Source organism: Camelus ferus, chromosome 14, assembly GCF_009834535.1.
Source record: "Camelus ferus isolate YT-003-E chromosome 14, BCGSAC_Cfer_1.0, whole genome shotgun sequence".
NCBI classification, from domain to species: Eukaryota; Metazoa; Chordata; class Mammalia; order Artiodactyla; family Camelidae; genus Camelus; species Camelus ferus.
This window is the reverse complement of record NC_045709.1, coordinates 54,549,018-54,561,365: the sequence shown is the minus strand read 5'-3', so window position 1 is coordinate 54,561,365 and position 12,348 is coordinate 54,549,018. Positions and strand designations below refer to the sequence as shown.

The following is a 12,348-nucleotide window of genomic DNA, read 5'->3' as shown; positions in this document are numbered from 1 at the left end:
AGAAGGGCAGTCACATGCAACTCCCAACACAACATTTAGAAAATCAAATATAAGACTCTATAAGATAAATTAGTTTGTTTATTGAACATTGTCTAACATTGTAAGGAGCTTAGAGCAATGTCCAAACACAGATTCATTTTACTCTTACAGTAAAATTTTCTTACTCAGTTCTTTATTATTTAAACATCTTTACAGTTTCATTTGAGAGAGACACCTGTTATGGCTTATTTTACTTTATTATATCATGGAGAAAATATCATTCATGGCAGGATTCTCAATTTTATAAATATTTTTCTATTTCACCCCAGGAAAATTAATCAGAGCAAGGTATTTGCACAGTCCTGATAGTATCTCTCAATTTTTGCAAGTGGCTAAAAGCTTCAGCACACTTGCCTTTATGCTTATAGTTTGATTCCACTGTTCTGAATCATTTCTTTATTTTTCGTTACAATACCTAAGCGCACAACATCTTTTCCAATGACCGCTCTCTGAGGCAGAAATATGATGGAAGTTGCCCTACTTCTCTGTCTCTAACTAATGTCAGAACCAGTTAAATTCATTCTCCCTCGCCTTTCCGTGTTTCCAGTTAAAGAACCAAAAGGGAAGAAAGGCTGGGGAGGGGAGTGATGGAAACAAGGCCTTCTATTAACTACACTCCTCTCCTGCTCACTTACTCACTCTGTAGTTTCTCCGCCCACTCCCTCCTCTGTTAACTTACTGACAGATGATCTGAGGCAGCAGGTACTAGAAGAAGAAACAGAGTAAGCAGCCTGATTAAGACTCATTGTGTGTGTGTTTTTTAAATCACACTTGTCACTAGGGTTAAAGAAAGATGGCAGTGCAGAGGTAGGGCTACTGCATGGCTAATGTGATCAAGGTGATCTTGGACATCATTTACCTAGCTTTCATAAATTACTCCTCCAGACCAAAACCAAGGCTGCTTGTGTTTTCTCCTAATAGCTCCAAAAAAGCACTTGTTAAACATCTATGTGCATGTGAAATTATTTAAGAATAAAGAGTAATATTTTTTGATCAGCATCTCCTTAGCTGTCACATGCTGAAAAAAAATGTGGCTTAATAGATCATGGGGATAATAATAACTTGTATCTTGAAAAAAGGCATAGAACCAGAGGACTGTCTGAGTTTGCTTTCAGCTTTAGAGTCTATGACTCCACAACTCTTAAAGGTTGTCCAAGAAAAAAGCATCAAATGTATGTATACACACACATACATATTTGATTGTAAGTTTCATCATTTCCATGACTATTTGATTTTTCAGCACGTTTATGCTTGACTACGTTTGGCTACTGTGTGAATCTATTCATTAAATCAATCATGATATAAACATTTAGGTATGTATGGACTTAATATTTACTTAATATTACCAGTATTTACTTAACTTAAACAACGAGCTATACACTGGAGAAATAATGGTGAGAAATGCAATATGCAAGTCTTAAGAGGATCATCTGGACTCGAGCGACGAATCCCAGGTGCTAAGTGGCTAATTCCTGTATTTAGTAAAGCTTTCTGTCTTCCATCATTGTTCCATTAGCTACTCCATTTTTTCCTAGTATAGGATTTAAATTGCTCCTTGTTTATGTGTAGGTATGCATTTGGGAGTGTGTGTGTGTGTGTGTGTGTTTGTGTGTATGTACATGTTCTTTTTCTACAGTTGCTTCAGTGGAATTGATCTTGGTCCTCATGGCTTCAGGTAAGTGTTAACAGGCTGTCACTTGGTGTAGAATTACTTGGTTAGATTTACTCATTTGTCATTTTATATAGTGGAGGTCCTGTGTAAAGCCACTTTAACTCAATCAAATGTAGGGCACAATGATAACTAAAGAAATGAAAAAAAAAAGAAGAGTGATTCTTAAGACATGCATTTTTGAAAGGAAGACAAACAAACTAATCTAAGATCAAACAAACAAAATGAAAACATTCCTTCGGGCCTCAAGACCCTACTACTCGAGAGAAAGTTGTCATCTTGCGGAAGTTAACATCATAGAAAGTTGCAGTTAGTCTTCCTACAAAGACAGTGAAATTGGGAACATAGTTATTCCTTTTGAAATAAAAGTGACCTTTGATATCCTAAATGTTTTAAGAAGATTAAAGCAAAAGTGAGAGGCCAGACAACACGGAAGAGAGTTTTGACATCACATAATCTCCACTGACTTCAAACAGTGAATGATGATGAAGCAGAAATTCACAAAGCACCTATTCCAATTTGATACATCTGTACATTTTTAAGAATGTTATCTTTAAAGAAAGTTAGCTTGTTGGATGCAATGCGTTTTGAATTACAATGGCATTTAATAATGTAATCTCTTTTTTTTGTTCTTTAATATTATGCTTTTAAATAATTTTAAACTTATGGAAAAGTTGGAAGAACTGGACAAAGAATCTCTATATACTTCTAAGGTAGTGGATTCAATGGCAGCCTCCCAAAATATATGTCCATGCCAAATCCCTGGATCCTAGTAATTCTAGCTTATTTGGAAAAAAGGTTTTTACAGATATGATTAAGTTAAGAATCTTGAGATGAGGATATCATCCTGATGTACAATGGGCTCTATATCCAATAACAAGTGTCCTTACAAGAGAAAAGCAGAGGGAGATTTGAGGCAGAAGAAGAGATCTACAGAGAAGAGGAGGAGGCAAAGTAGAGACAGAGATAGAGATTGGAATGTGGGGGCCAGAGTCAAGGAATGCTGACAGCCACCAGAAACTGGAAGAGGTCAAGAAGGGATTCTCCTTTTTAGGAGGGAGCACACTCATGCTGACACCTTGTTTCTAGACTCTTGGCCTCTAGAACTTTGAGAAAATAAATTTCTACCATTTTAAGCTACCAATTTGTTAAACCAGCCCTGGGAAACTAATCTAGCTCCTTCCTCAAATTCAACATTTGTTTATACTTTGCCATATTTGGTTTTTAATTATTGGTCTCTCTCCCTTGCTTGCTCTGTGCATGTGTACATATATTCAAACCATTTTCCCTCTTTAATCTTTAAGATTTCACTGCATATATCATAAGTACAAGGACATACTTTTTCATAACCACAGGACAAAATCAGCAGGAATAATATACACAGAATACCATTGTTCAACCAAGAATCCATATTCCAATTTCATTATCTATGAGATGTTTTACTATAAAGAGTTAAATAATAAATAAACATTTTCATTTACTTGACAAGTACTTGGGAAGCAGTTTCTTGGACATGTGGTAGGTACCCAGTAGCCTCTATGATGGCCTCTAATAATTCCTCCCTCCTATACACCTGTAGAGAACCTTCCCCTTACTCTGAGTTAGATCTAACAAATAGTATAAAACAGATGTGATGGGATGTCACATCTAAGATTCAGTTGTAAAAATCTGTAGTTTTCATTTATCACTCTCCTTTTCCTTACATTTCTTGCTCAGGGGGTGGGGGGCCAGCTGTAATGTAATGAGAGCCCTGTGCGGGAACATGGGACAAGAGACTGAGGATTGCCATAAGCCATGTTAGTTGGCTTGAAAGTAGATTCCCATTGCCCAGCTGACCCTTCAGATAAGGATGCAGCTCCAGCTGACAACATAACTGCAAATGGATGAGATCTTAAACAAGAGCTAAGTTATACTCAGATCCTGTGAGATTTTAAATATTTGGTGGTTTAAGCCACCAAGTTTTGGTGCAATTTGTTACACAGCTATAGATAACTAAAACAGTGCATACTACTTTTGAAAACCTTAGGATATATAATGAAAATAATTTAGTGTCCAGTTAGTATCAGCTACTCTGGACATGTAACAACTACTTCAGGCTACAATTTTCTCAACTGAAAAAAAAAAAAAAAAACTAGCAGGTTGAATGAGGCAAACTCTAGTATTACTCAAATCTAAAATTGCAGATCCTGTATTATTTCTTATAAAAATTCATAAAAATTAGTTAAGTGGAGGTTTCACCTATATTGATTGGAGAGTGATAATTCATGAGTTTGGAATCAGAATTTTAATATCTTCTAATTACAAATTCTGAAGAATTATGACTATCCAGTTAACATCTGAAAAAGAATGAGTCATGCAAACACAAAATTTCAGAGAAAGCTATTGGTTATACTTATGCTTACAAACTCCATTTTATAAGCAGTCTTAAATTATCTTGCTTCATTTTATCAAATTAAAAATTTGATAAATTTTGATGCAATTAGAAAACTCTGTAAGTCAGGCACACACAACACCTAAGACAGCAAATTTGATACAGTGATAGGTATATCTTCCTGGAATAAAGTACGCACTTTTGAAAGCTGAGTTAACTAGGGCACAATTTTTTTAAGTACTCCACATCCATAGGGAATCAGTAGTTATGCCATGTCTCAAAAGAGTTCTTGTTGTTTGTAAAGTCCTATGAAAGAGTGGTTATTAACTTTAAAGTATTCATGTAGTTAATTTAGTTACAGGGAACCACAGTGGTTTTCTGAAAGAAACTAGAACAGCACACATTATAAACTAACAAATGATTCCATCTTTTGACGAGAAAAATGATTAACATTTTAATAATTATGTAACACAATATTGATTAACATTTTAATAATTATATAACAAATATAATGACCATTGTAACAACACATAATCAATTAACATCAGTTGAAATATAAAGACAAAGCAAAAAAGAGAAGAAATATTTTTAAAACTCCAAAATCAAGGATGTATGAAAAAATGATATTTCATTCTTCTCATCATTTTATCTCATGATTCTACTCATATTTTAAGTCACTTATCAATAAATGACTATCACTAAGATTGATGTCTCTGTGAGACAGGCTTTTTCCCTCCAATCTTATCACACATAACAATTTAGCAGGATATCCTAAGGAACAATGTTGTTTAAAAAAATAATGGGCCTCTACTTTTTAAAATGTTTTCTTTCCTGTTAATAAAATCTAACTCAGTTGTTATTTTCATAACTAATCCCTTTGGGTTTGAATTATATATTCTCTTTCAAGTGTGTGTGTATGTCTTTGTCTCTGATATCTTTTATTACACCATAAATTCCAAGTAGAAAAATGCTCGCTTTTAGAGAACCATATATTCTAAGAGAATTCACAATTATTCATATTGATATGAAGTAGGGAGCAGTATTATTGAAATGGAAAAATTGCCATAATTAATGTTTACAGGTGATCTGAAAATCTGCATGAAAAGGCTATATTCCTATACCGGTGAAGTAAAAAAAAAAAAAGTTGACAAAAATTCTGGAGAATTCAATTTTCTACTGAAAAATGAATACCTATTTATACAAATACAAATTTTCCTCACTCATTTTTATCAATTCCCATTACAGTTGTATATAAAGTTAAATTTATCGGTATTTTGTAAACTCATCAGCCACATTATTCAACTGGAGTAGAGGCATGAATAAGCTAAAAAAAATTAGGAATTGGCATTAAATAAGTGTTTGAAACTTATACCCAGACATAAAACACAATCATTTAAATTGACCTAAGTCCTAACCTCAGTCACAGTTCATTTTGACTCTAGGACCCTGGATTTAATTTGACAAGAAAAACTAATAATTCTGATACCAGTTTGTAATCTTAAATCAAAAAGTGGTCACAAGTTTTCATGTATCTATTCTAATTCTTATAAAATATCTAGGAATATCATGAAATAAGGCTTACTTCTTATTTTTTTTAAATTGAAGTATAGTCACTTTAAAATGCTGTGTTAGTTTTTGGTATACAGCATAGTGATTCATATATATATATATGTATATATGTACATATATAAAACTTCTCAATTCTTTTTTCAGTATAGATTATTACACAATATTGAATATATAGTTCCCAGTGCTATAGAGTATGACCTTGTTGTTTATTTCTCTTTTTCAATTTTAAGCCCACTTTTCCAATTCTGGATTTAAAATTACTCTATTTATTTAATAAAACTGTCACCATAATGTGATACAATTATGATAAAATGAAAAGCTAGATTCAGAGAGTGTGAGTTTGATTCCTGGCTTTATCGAGTATTAACAAATAGTAGAGCAGAGAATCCATCTCTTATGTTCTATGAGACTCATTTGATTTATGTATTAAATAAATGACTACAAACTCAAAGGATTATAGTTTAAATCCAATTAAGTTATGTATATTAACATGCTTTCTACTTTCTAATAAATATATGAATAATTTACAAAATTCTAAATTTATTAGAAATTTCCTTTTGTAGTAAACTGGGCTTCTGTGCACCATGGAAGTAACCCTGATCTTGTAACATGAGCCGTAAGCTTGTGGTTTCTGTATTAGTTCTCTCTAATGAGGCTTGTGATGATGAAATATCATGTTGATAATAGCATTATCACTATATATTACTATAGTAGCCTTATGCAAACTAAGCCTGAGTTAGTTCAGTGAACAGTTAAAATTAACTGTGATATAAATAACTTGAGAGAAAGCCAAAGGGTATGAACGAGTTTATCAATTTCTCTTCAGGCAGCAGGTCCTAAAGGAAACAGGTAGGTTGACTTACACAAAAAAGAAAACAGTGCAGATTTTGGAGAAATAGACTGAGAAGCCTAAAAACACTCAAGAGTTTCCTTGGATATACTTGAAACACCATTAGTACTCTGGGTTTCAAGTCTGAGTGAACGAAGGGAAAAATTTAATATGCAAAGAAGATCATTGTGCGTGTTGAGCAGGATGCCAGGGATGTGCCAAAAACTACACCCAGCTCACAGACCTGCCTAATGTAATGCATAAAGTATTTATTACACACATAGGCAGCATCATCTCTATCAGCAGTTCTTGACTTTTGGGTAGTTTACCTTTGAAACGCTGATAAAAGTTAGGGAGGGGCCACTCCTTAAGGGAAGAAATAGAACATATATCTCAGCTCCCTCACAGAGAGTAAGAACTTATTAATATCTGTTGAAAGGATATGTGAATGAGATGAGAGGAGGCAAAAGCTGGAGGAGTACAGAATGCAGAAATGGGAAGGATATAGTCTCCCTACCCTGAGGTTACACCACATCTAAAAATACTTTCTACTGGGAAACCACTCTATTGATTACAAGGCAATTTCATAGACATTATCTTGGGTTAGGAGGAAGCTCCAGGAAGAAGATAACAGAAATGTATGTAATTACAATTTCAATAAGGTTATGTGCCAAAAGGTTGATTCAAATGGCACCCAGTAGTTATTCAGAAAAAGAAGAGATTATATTTCAATGATGCGAGTTGAGAGCACAGAGTAAAGAAAAAAATAAAATGGTCATGGCCAGGTCCGTTAGAAGTGAGCATTGAATACTGGGCAATATCTAAACAGGGGAAGGTGGAAGGGTAGTATAAGGAAACCACACAGGGGTAACAGGCCAAGGAGAATAGGGATCCTAAGCTCCCTTAAGAGCTTTGTATTTTCTACCATTATTCTCAAAAGAGAGCCTTTAATTTTGGTCTATTCTGCATCTGTATTCCAAAAATCTATGCAAGGAGGAAACTCTAAATAAGGCTACATATTAATATTTCCAAACTTGGCCTTGACAGCAAACTCACCAATATCCTTGGCAGCGGAAGAGATGACATTAAAGCACTCAGGTGTCTGTGCAGAGATTTATTTTTCCTCCTACAACTTGGAATTTCTTGGCAAAATAAAATGGTACCAATCACTAAACACACACACACACACACACACACTGATTTAACTTTTAAAATATTTTGGGTGGCTTTCACACCTGTTTGTTTCTTAAAGTCATAAATCTTAAGTGTTTATGAAAGAGCTGGTATAGCTTATGCTGAAGAGAGTCCCTTCTTTGACCTTTCTGTCTTTTCCCTGTCCCTGTAGTTTTAACCTCACTGCGGATACTGCAAGTGAACATGGAAAAGCATTTATTAAAAGCTGCATAACAGACACGGTTGTATTTCCGAGGTTGTGTTCTGCGTATCTGCACAGTAGGGCCATTAAGGGTTCTAAGAGCACAACGGAAACAATCATAACATTTGTTTTTAGATGACTGACTCAGGACATGTACACCCGGCTTTATATAGAAACTGTTTTTGTTTTATTAAGGGACTGTTTGCCTGTTAGTGATAACATCATTAAAAATAAATGAAAGGGGGCTGGTAAAATGCTTCCCCAAAGCTGAAACCTAATTAAAGGTGATATGCCAGCTACGAGGCTTTTTTCAAGACTCAGAAATAGAACAAGGTTACTTCTTTCTCATTTTATAAGGGCCCAAAGAAGACCTCACAGTAAAACATCACTTCTGATCTAATTTTCTATTTCTGTGTACTTTAATAATCTACTTTACCGTCTGTGCTTGCCCACAGAAAGTGAACTAGTTTTGTTCCTACAGATAGCTGCTTCATCATGTCACGTTGCATGAAAAGAAAATCTGATGGTTCAGCTCAAACAAAAAAAATGTAACCTCTTTAAGGCAAAGTTGTCTAGGGTCTAATACATGCAGTTAGAGTTGTTACAATGATGCACACACAAACATTTCATAGCCCTAAAAGACCACTTTTGAGAGTCTGAGTTAATGGTAAAAAAAAAAAGAAATCCAAATCATGCTTTATAATTTCAGAAAAAATAAAAAGCAGACCCTTTCATTTTAAGGGGTGGAGTCACTCTAATTTCATGGATGGTGGCAAAAGCAGGAAACTGCATTGCCTTGATAACTCTGCCCTTATTGTGCTGTGACCTTGGCCAATTTACTTAAATTCTCATCTGCCAGAAATGAGTTTCTGAAATGCGCTTTGAGAATTTTCAGAGGGCTGGGGGCGGGGAACAGGGCGTCACATAAATCCAAGGCCTTTTCAAAATGAATATTACTTGAGCAGTTGAGAGAAAAGGAGAAACACTAGGCACCCTCATAGTGTCATGGCTTGGTATACTCCAGTTCTATTCCATTTATGAGTCTCCAAACCCAAAATGAATCTTATTGCTAAGTGAATAATATAGAACAATTCTCAAATTCTTCCCCTGAAGTATTAAATCATTCTGGCATTGTGGATTATTTAAACTCGGATTTGTACGTGGGCCTTAGACTACAATGAGCATGAAGTTACAAAAAGTGTGAAGTAGCTTTGGAAATAATTTGGTAGACATTTTTCATTTTTCAGACAAAACAAGCCCAAGAGTGATGACCCCAATTTTTTCAAACCCCAGTATGTAAACTTTCACTTTTTTTAATGGAAAGTTATAGCATCAATTTAGAGGAAATACAGTAGAAAAGTAACATTCTGAATGACTCCAGGGATATGCATACCCACAAACATACATCACATTCAACAATTTGTGAAGTGTGAAATCTGGCAGGATATTTAATAAATATTAAGGGATTTTAGGGGTGATAATGATACTGTGATTGTGATTTAAGGAAAAGAATCCTCATTTTTAAGAGATAAACACTGGAGATAAATAAAGAGGTATCAACCAATCAAATATGTTTGGAAATTAAACCTTTGTCAGTTGCATCATTTGCAAATATGTTCTCTCATTCCATACGTTGTCGTTTTGTTTTGCTTATGGTTTCTTTTGCTATGCAAAAGCTTATAAGTGTAATTAGGTCCCATTTGTTAATTTTTGCTTTTATTTCTATTGCCTCCATAGACTGCCCTAGGAAAACCTAGAGATTGTCATTCTGAGTGAAGTAAGCCAGAAAGAGAAAGAAAAATACCATATGATAGCACTCTTATGTGGAATGTAAGAAAAAAAAAAAAAAGAAAAGAAAGAAAAAAAGAGGACACTAATGAACTCAACTACAAAACAGAAACAGCCTCACAGGCATAGTAAACAGTCTTATGGTTACCAGGAGGAAAGGAGGTGGGAAAGAATAAATTTGGGAGTTTGAGATTTGCAAATGTTAGCCACTATATATAAAAATAGATTTAAAAAATTTCTTTTGTATAACACAGGGAACTATATTCAATATCTTTTAATAATCTTTAATGAAAAAGAATATATGTATGTATATTCATGGCTGGGGCATTTCACTGTACAACAGAAATTGACACATTATAAAGGACTATACTTCAATTAAAAACGCATGTTTAAGATTGGCTTCAGAATTCTCTGGGGGAGAGGGGGAGTTGGGTGGGGGAATTTATGAAGCAAGACTGGGCTTGAGACAATCACTGTTAAAGCTGAATGATGGGTAGGTATATGGGGGGGGTCATTATCCTATTTTAATTGTATGCATGTTTGAAATTTTCTATAATGAAAACGTTTTTATCATAAAAGTAATGCTACTCAGGAAAGATTCCATTAACTCATCCTTCTTTGAAAAAGTCAGAGGCATTGGTATGATGATCATTATCATTCTCATCAAAATAACTAGCTTATATTGAGTGTTTTCTGTGAGTGCAAAGCAATGTTCTAAGCACTTTGCATGCATTCACTCATTTAATCCTCATAATAATCGTTAGGTTGTTACTAGTGTTAGCCTCATTTTACACAAGCAGATAGAGGTAAAAACAAATTAGCTTGCCAAGATAAATGGACCACTAAGGAGAGGAGCTGGGTTGAACCCAAGTAGTCTTGCTCCAGAATCTATGTTCCTGAAACATCCCAGAGTAAAATATAAGCTATTTACCAGAATTTAAAAAATAAATTTGATATGTGTGTCTAAATATGTACAGGTAACATACATTCCAAAAAAAGAAAATAATTTTAAATTATTGTATCTCAGAGTTGAAAGAAAACTTAGAGATTTTCTATTTCACTAATTTTTGATCAAGGCTTTATGTATTCCCTGGAAACCCAACTCCCTGGGCATCCAAAGCAGCCAAGATTCCCCCAGAATGACTCCTCTCACTATCACATTTATGATTATTCGTTTTTGAAGCAAGGATACCTTAGAACTGAATTTCAAGATTCTCCCCACATGGGACTAGAAAACTCCAAACATGAGTATAATAGACTTTAAAATCAACCCTAACTTTAAGTAGCCCGTAAAAGCATCTCCCTATAAATTTCTCCACTCCAAACCTTTCCCAATTGTCACCATAGTAACAAAGTCTATACTTTTCTTGTAAGAGATATTTAACCATGAAAGTATCACTTTTAAACTGACACATGCATTTCATGATGTTTGGGAAAAAAAAAAGCAAGGTATCCTTAAAGATTCTTCAAACACAAAAAATACTAAGAGATTTACTTCAAAAGGAGTAGGTGTCATGCCTTATCCATTTATCAGCTACAATTAATCCTTGGCAGTTTGAGATTTGCAAATGATAACCACCATATAGAAAAACAGATAAAAAATAAATTTCTTCTGTATAGAACAGGGAACTATATTCAATATCTTGTAATAACCTTTTATGAAAAAGAATATATATATATACATATATGCATGATTGGGACATTATGCTGTACACCAGAAATTGACACATTGTAACTGACTATACTTAATTAAAAAATACAAAAACAAAAAAAGTTCTTGGCTACCATCACAGATTGTCCACTGCATTGTTCTAATTCAGCTTCTCCTGAATTTTGTCATCATGTAACCCCACAAGAATTTTGTCTAGACTTCTTTGTCTATCATATCCACCCCAGCCCACCCCCAGCCTCATCAGTGTGCTCCATCCTTGTATTGGGAGCTCCCACAGGTCCTGTTACCACTCTGCTCTGGTAAGATACCAAGTACCAGGCTGGTGGGACACTGCCCTAAGCTAGACATCAGCTTGCTGACCTAGATAAATTAGTTTACGTAAGTCTGATAATTTACTAAGCATAAGGGCTCCTTCCATGCCACAGGTGTATTTTAATAGGTCCCTTAACTCTCACCTCCCTTGCCACACTCTTCTGAGACCTGGAGCATGGCAGGTGAATGTGCAAAGTCTCCTGAGGTGATACCTGATAGCTCTACATCTTCAGTTTCACTGGCTTGAACCAATTCACCACCACACCCCGCCCCTGCCATCCATATCAACTAATTACCATCTTCCCAAGACTATTTCAAATGATCAAATTCAATGAAAATTATAATCAAACAAATTTCTTTACAGGTTTGTTTCCTTGATTGTGTTTAACCTAGAAAAATTGTGAGAGAAGGGATTCTGTCCCTCTTGCTTACCTGTGTAACCTCAGTGCCTGGCATATTATAAATTTTCAGTATGGATTGTTTGAATATCTGATGTAATTTATTGTCCAAACTGGTTAATTTGTTAAGTGCTTTGTTCTTATATTAATAAAGACAAATTTCAGCTGAGGTTAGTTTCCATTTTAAATTAGTTGAGTCTGAATGACTGAAAAAAAGTGTATAGTATAAAATGCTTTCCGTGGAGTGAGGATATATCTTAGTGGTACAGTCGTGTCCTTAGTATGTACAAGGTTCTGGGTTTAATCTCCAGTACCTCCATTTAAAA

General features: G+C 34.6%; 1 protein-coding gene across 1 annotated transcript in view; it reads right to left on the bottom strand.

Moving 5' to 3' along the window:
- The window catches only part of DACH1 (dachshund family transcription factor 1), a 397,183-nt gene that overhangs the window by 44,731 nt on the left and 340,104 nt on the right, over positions 1–12,348 (bottom strand).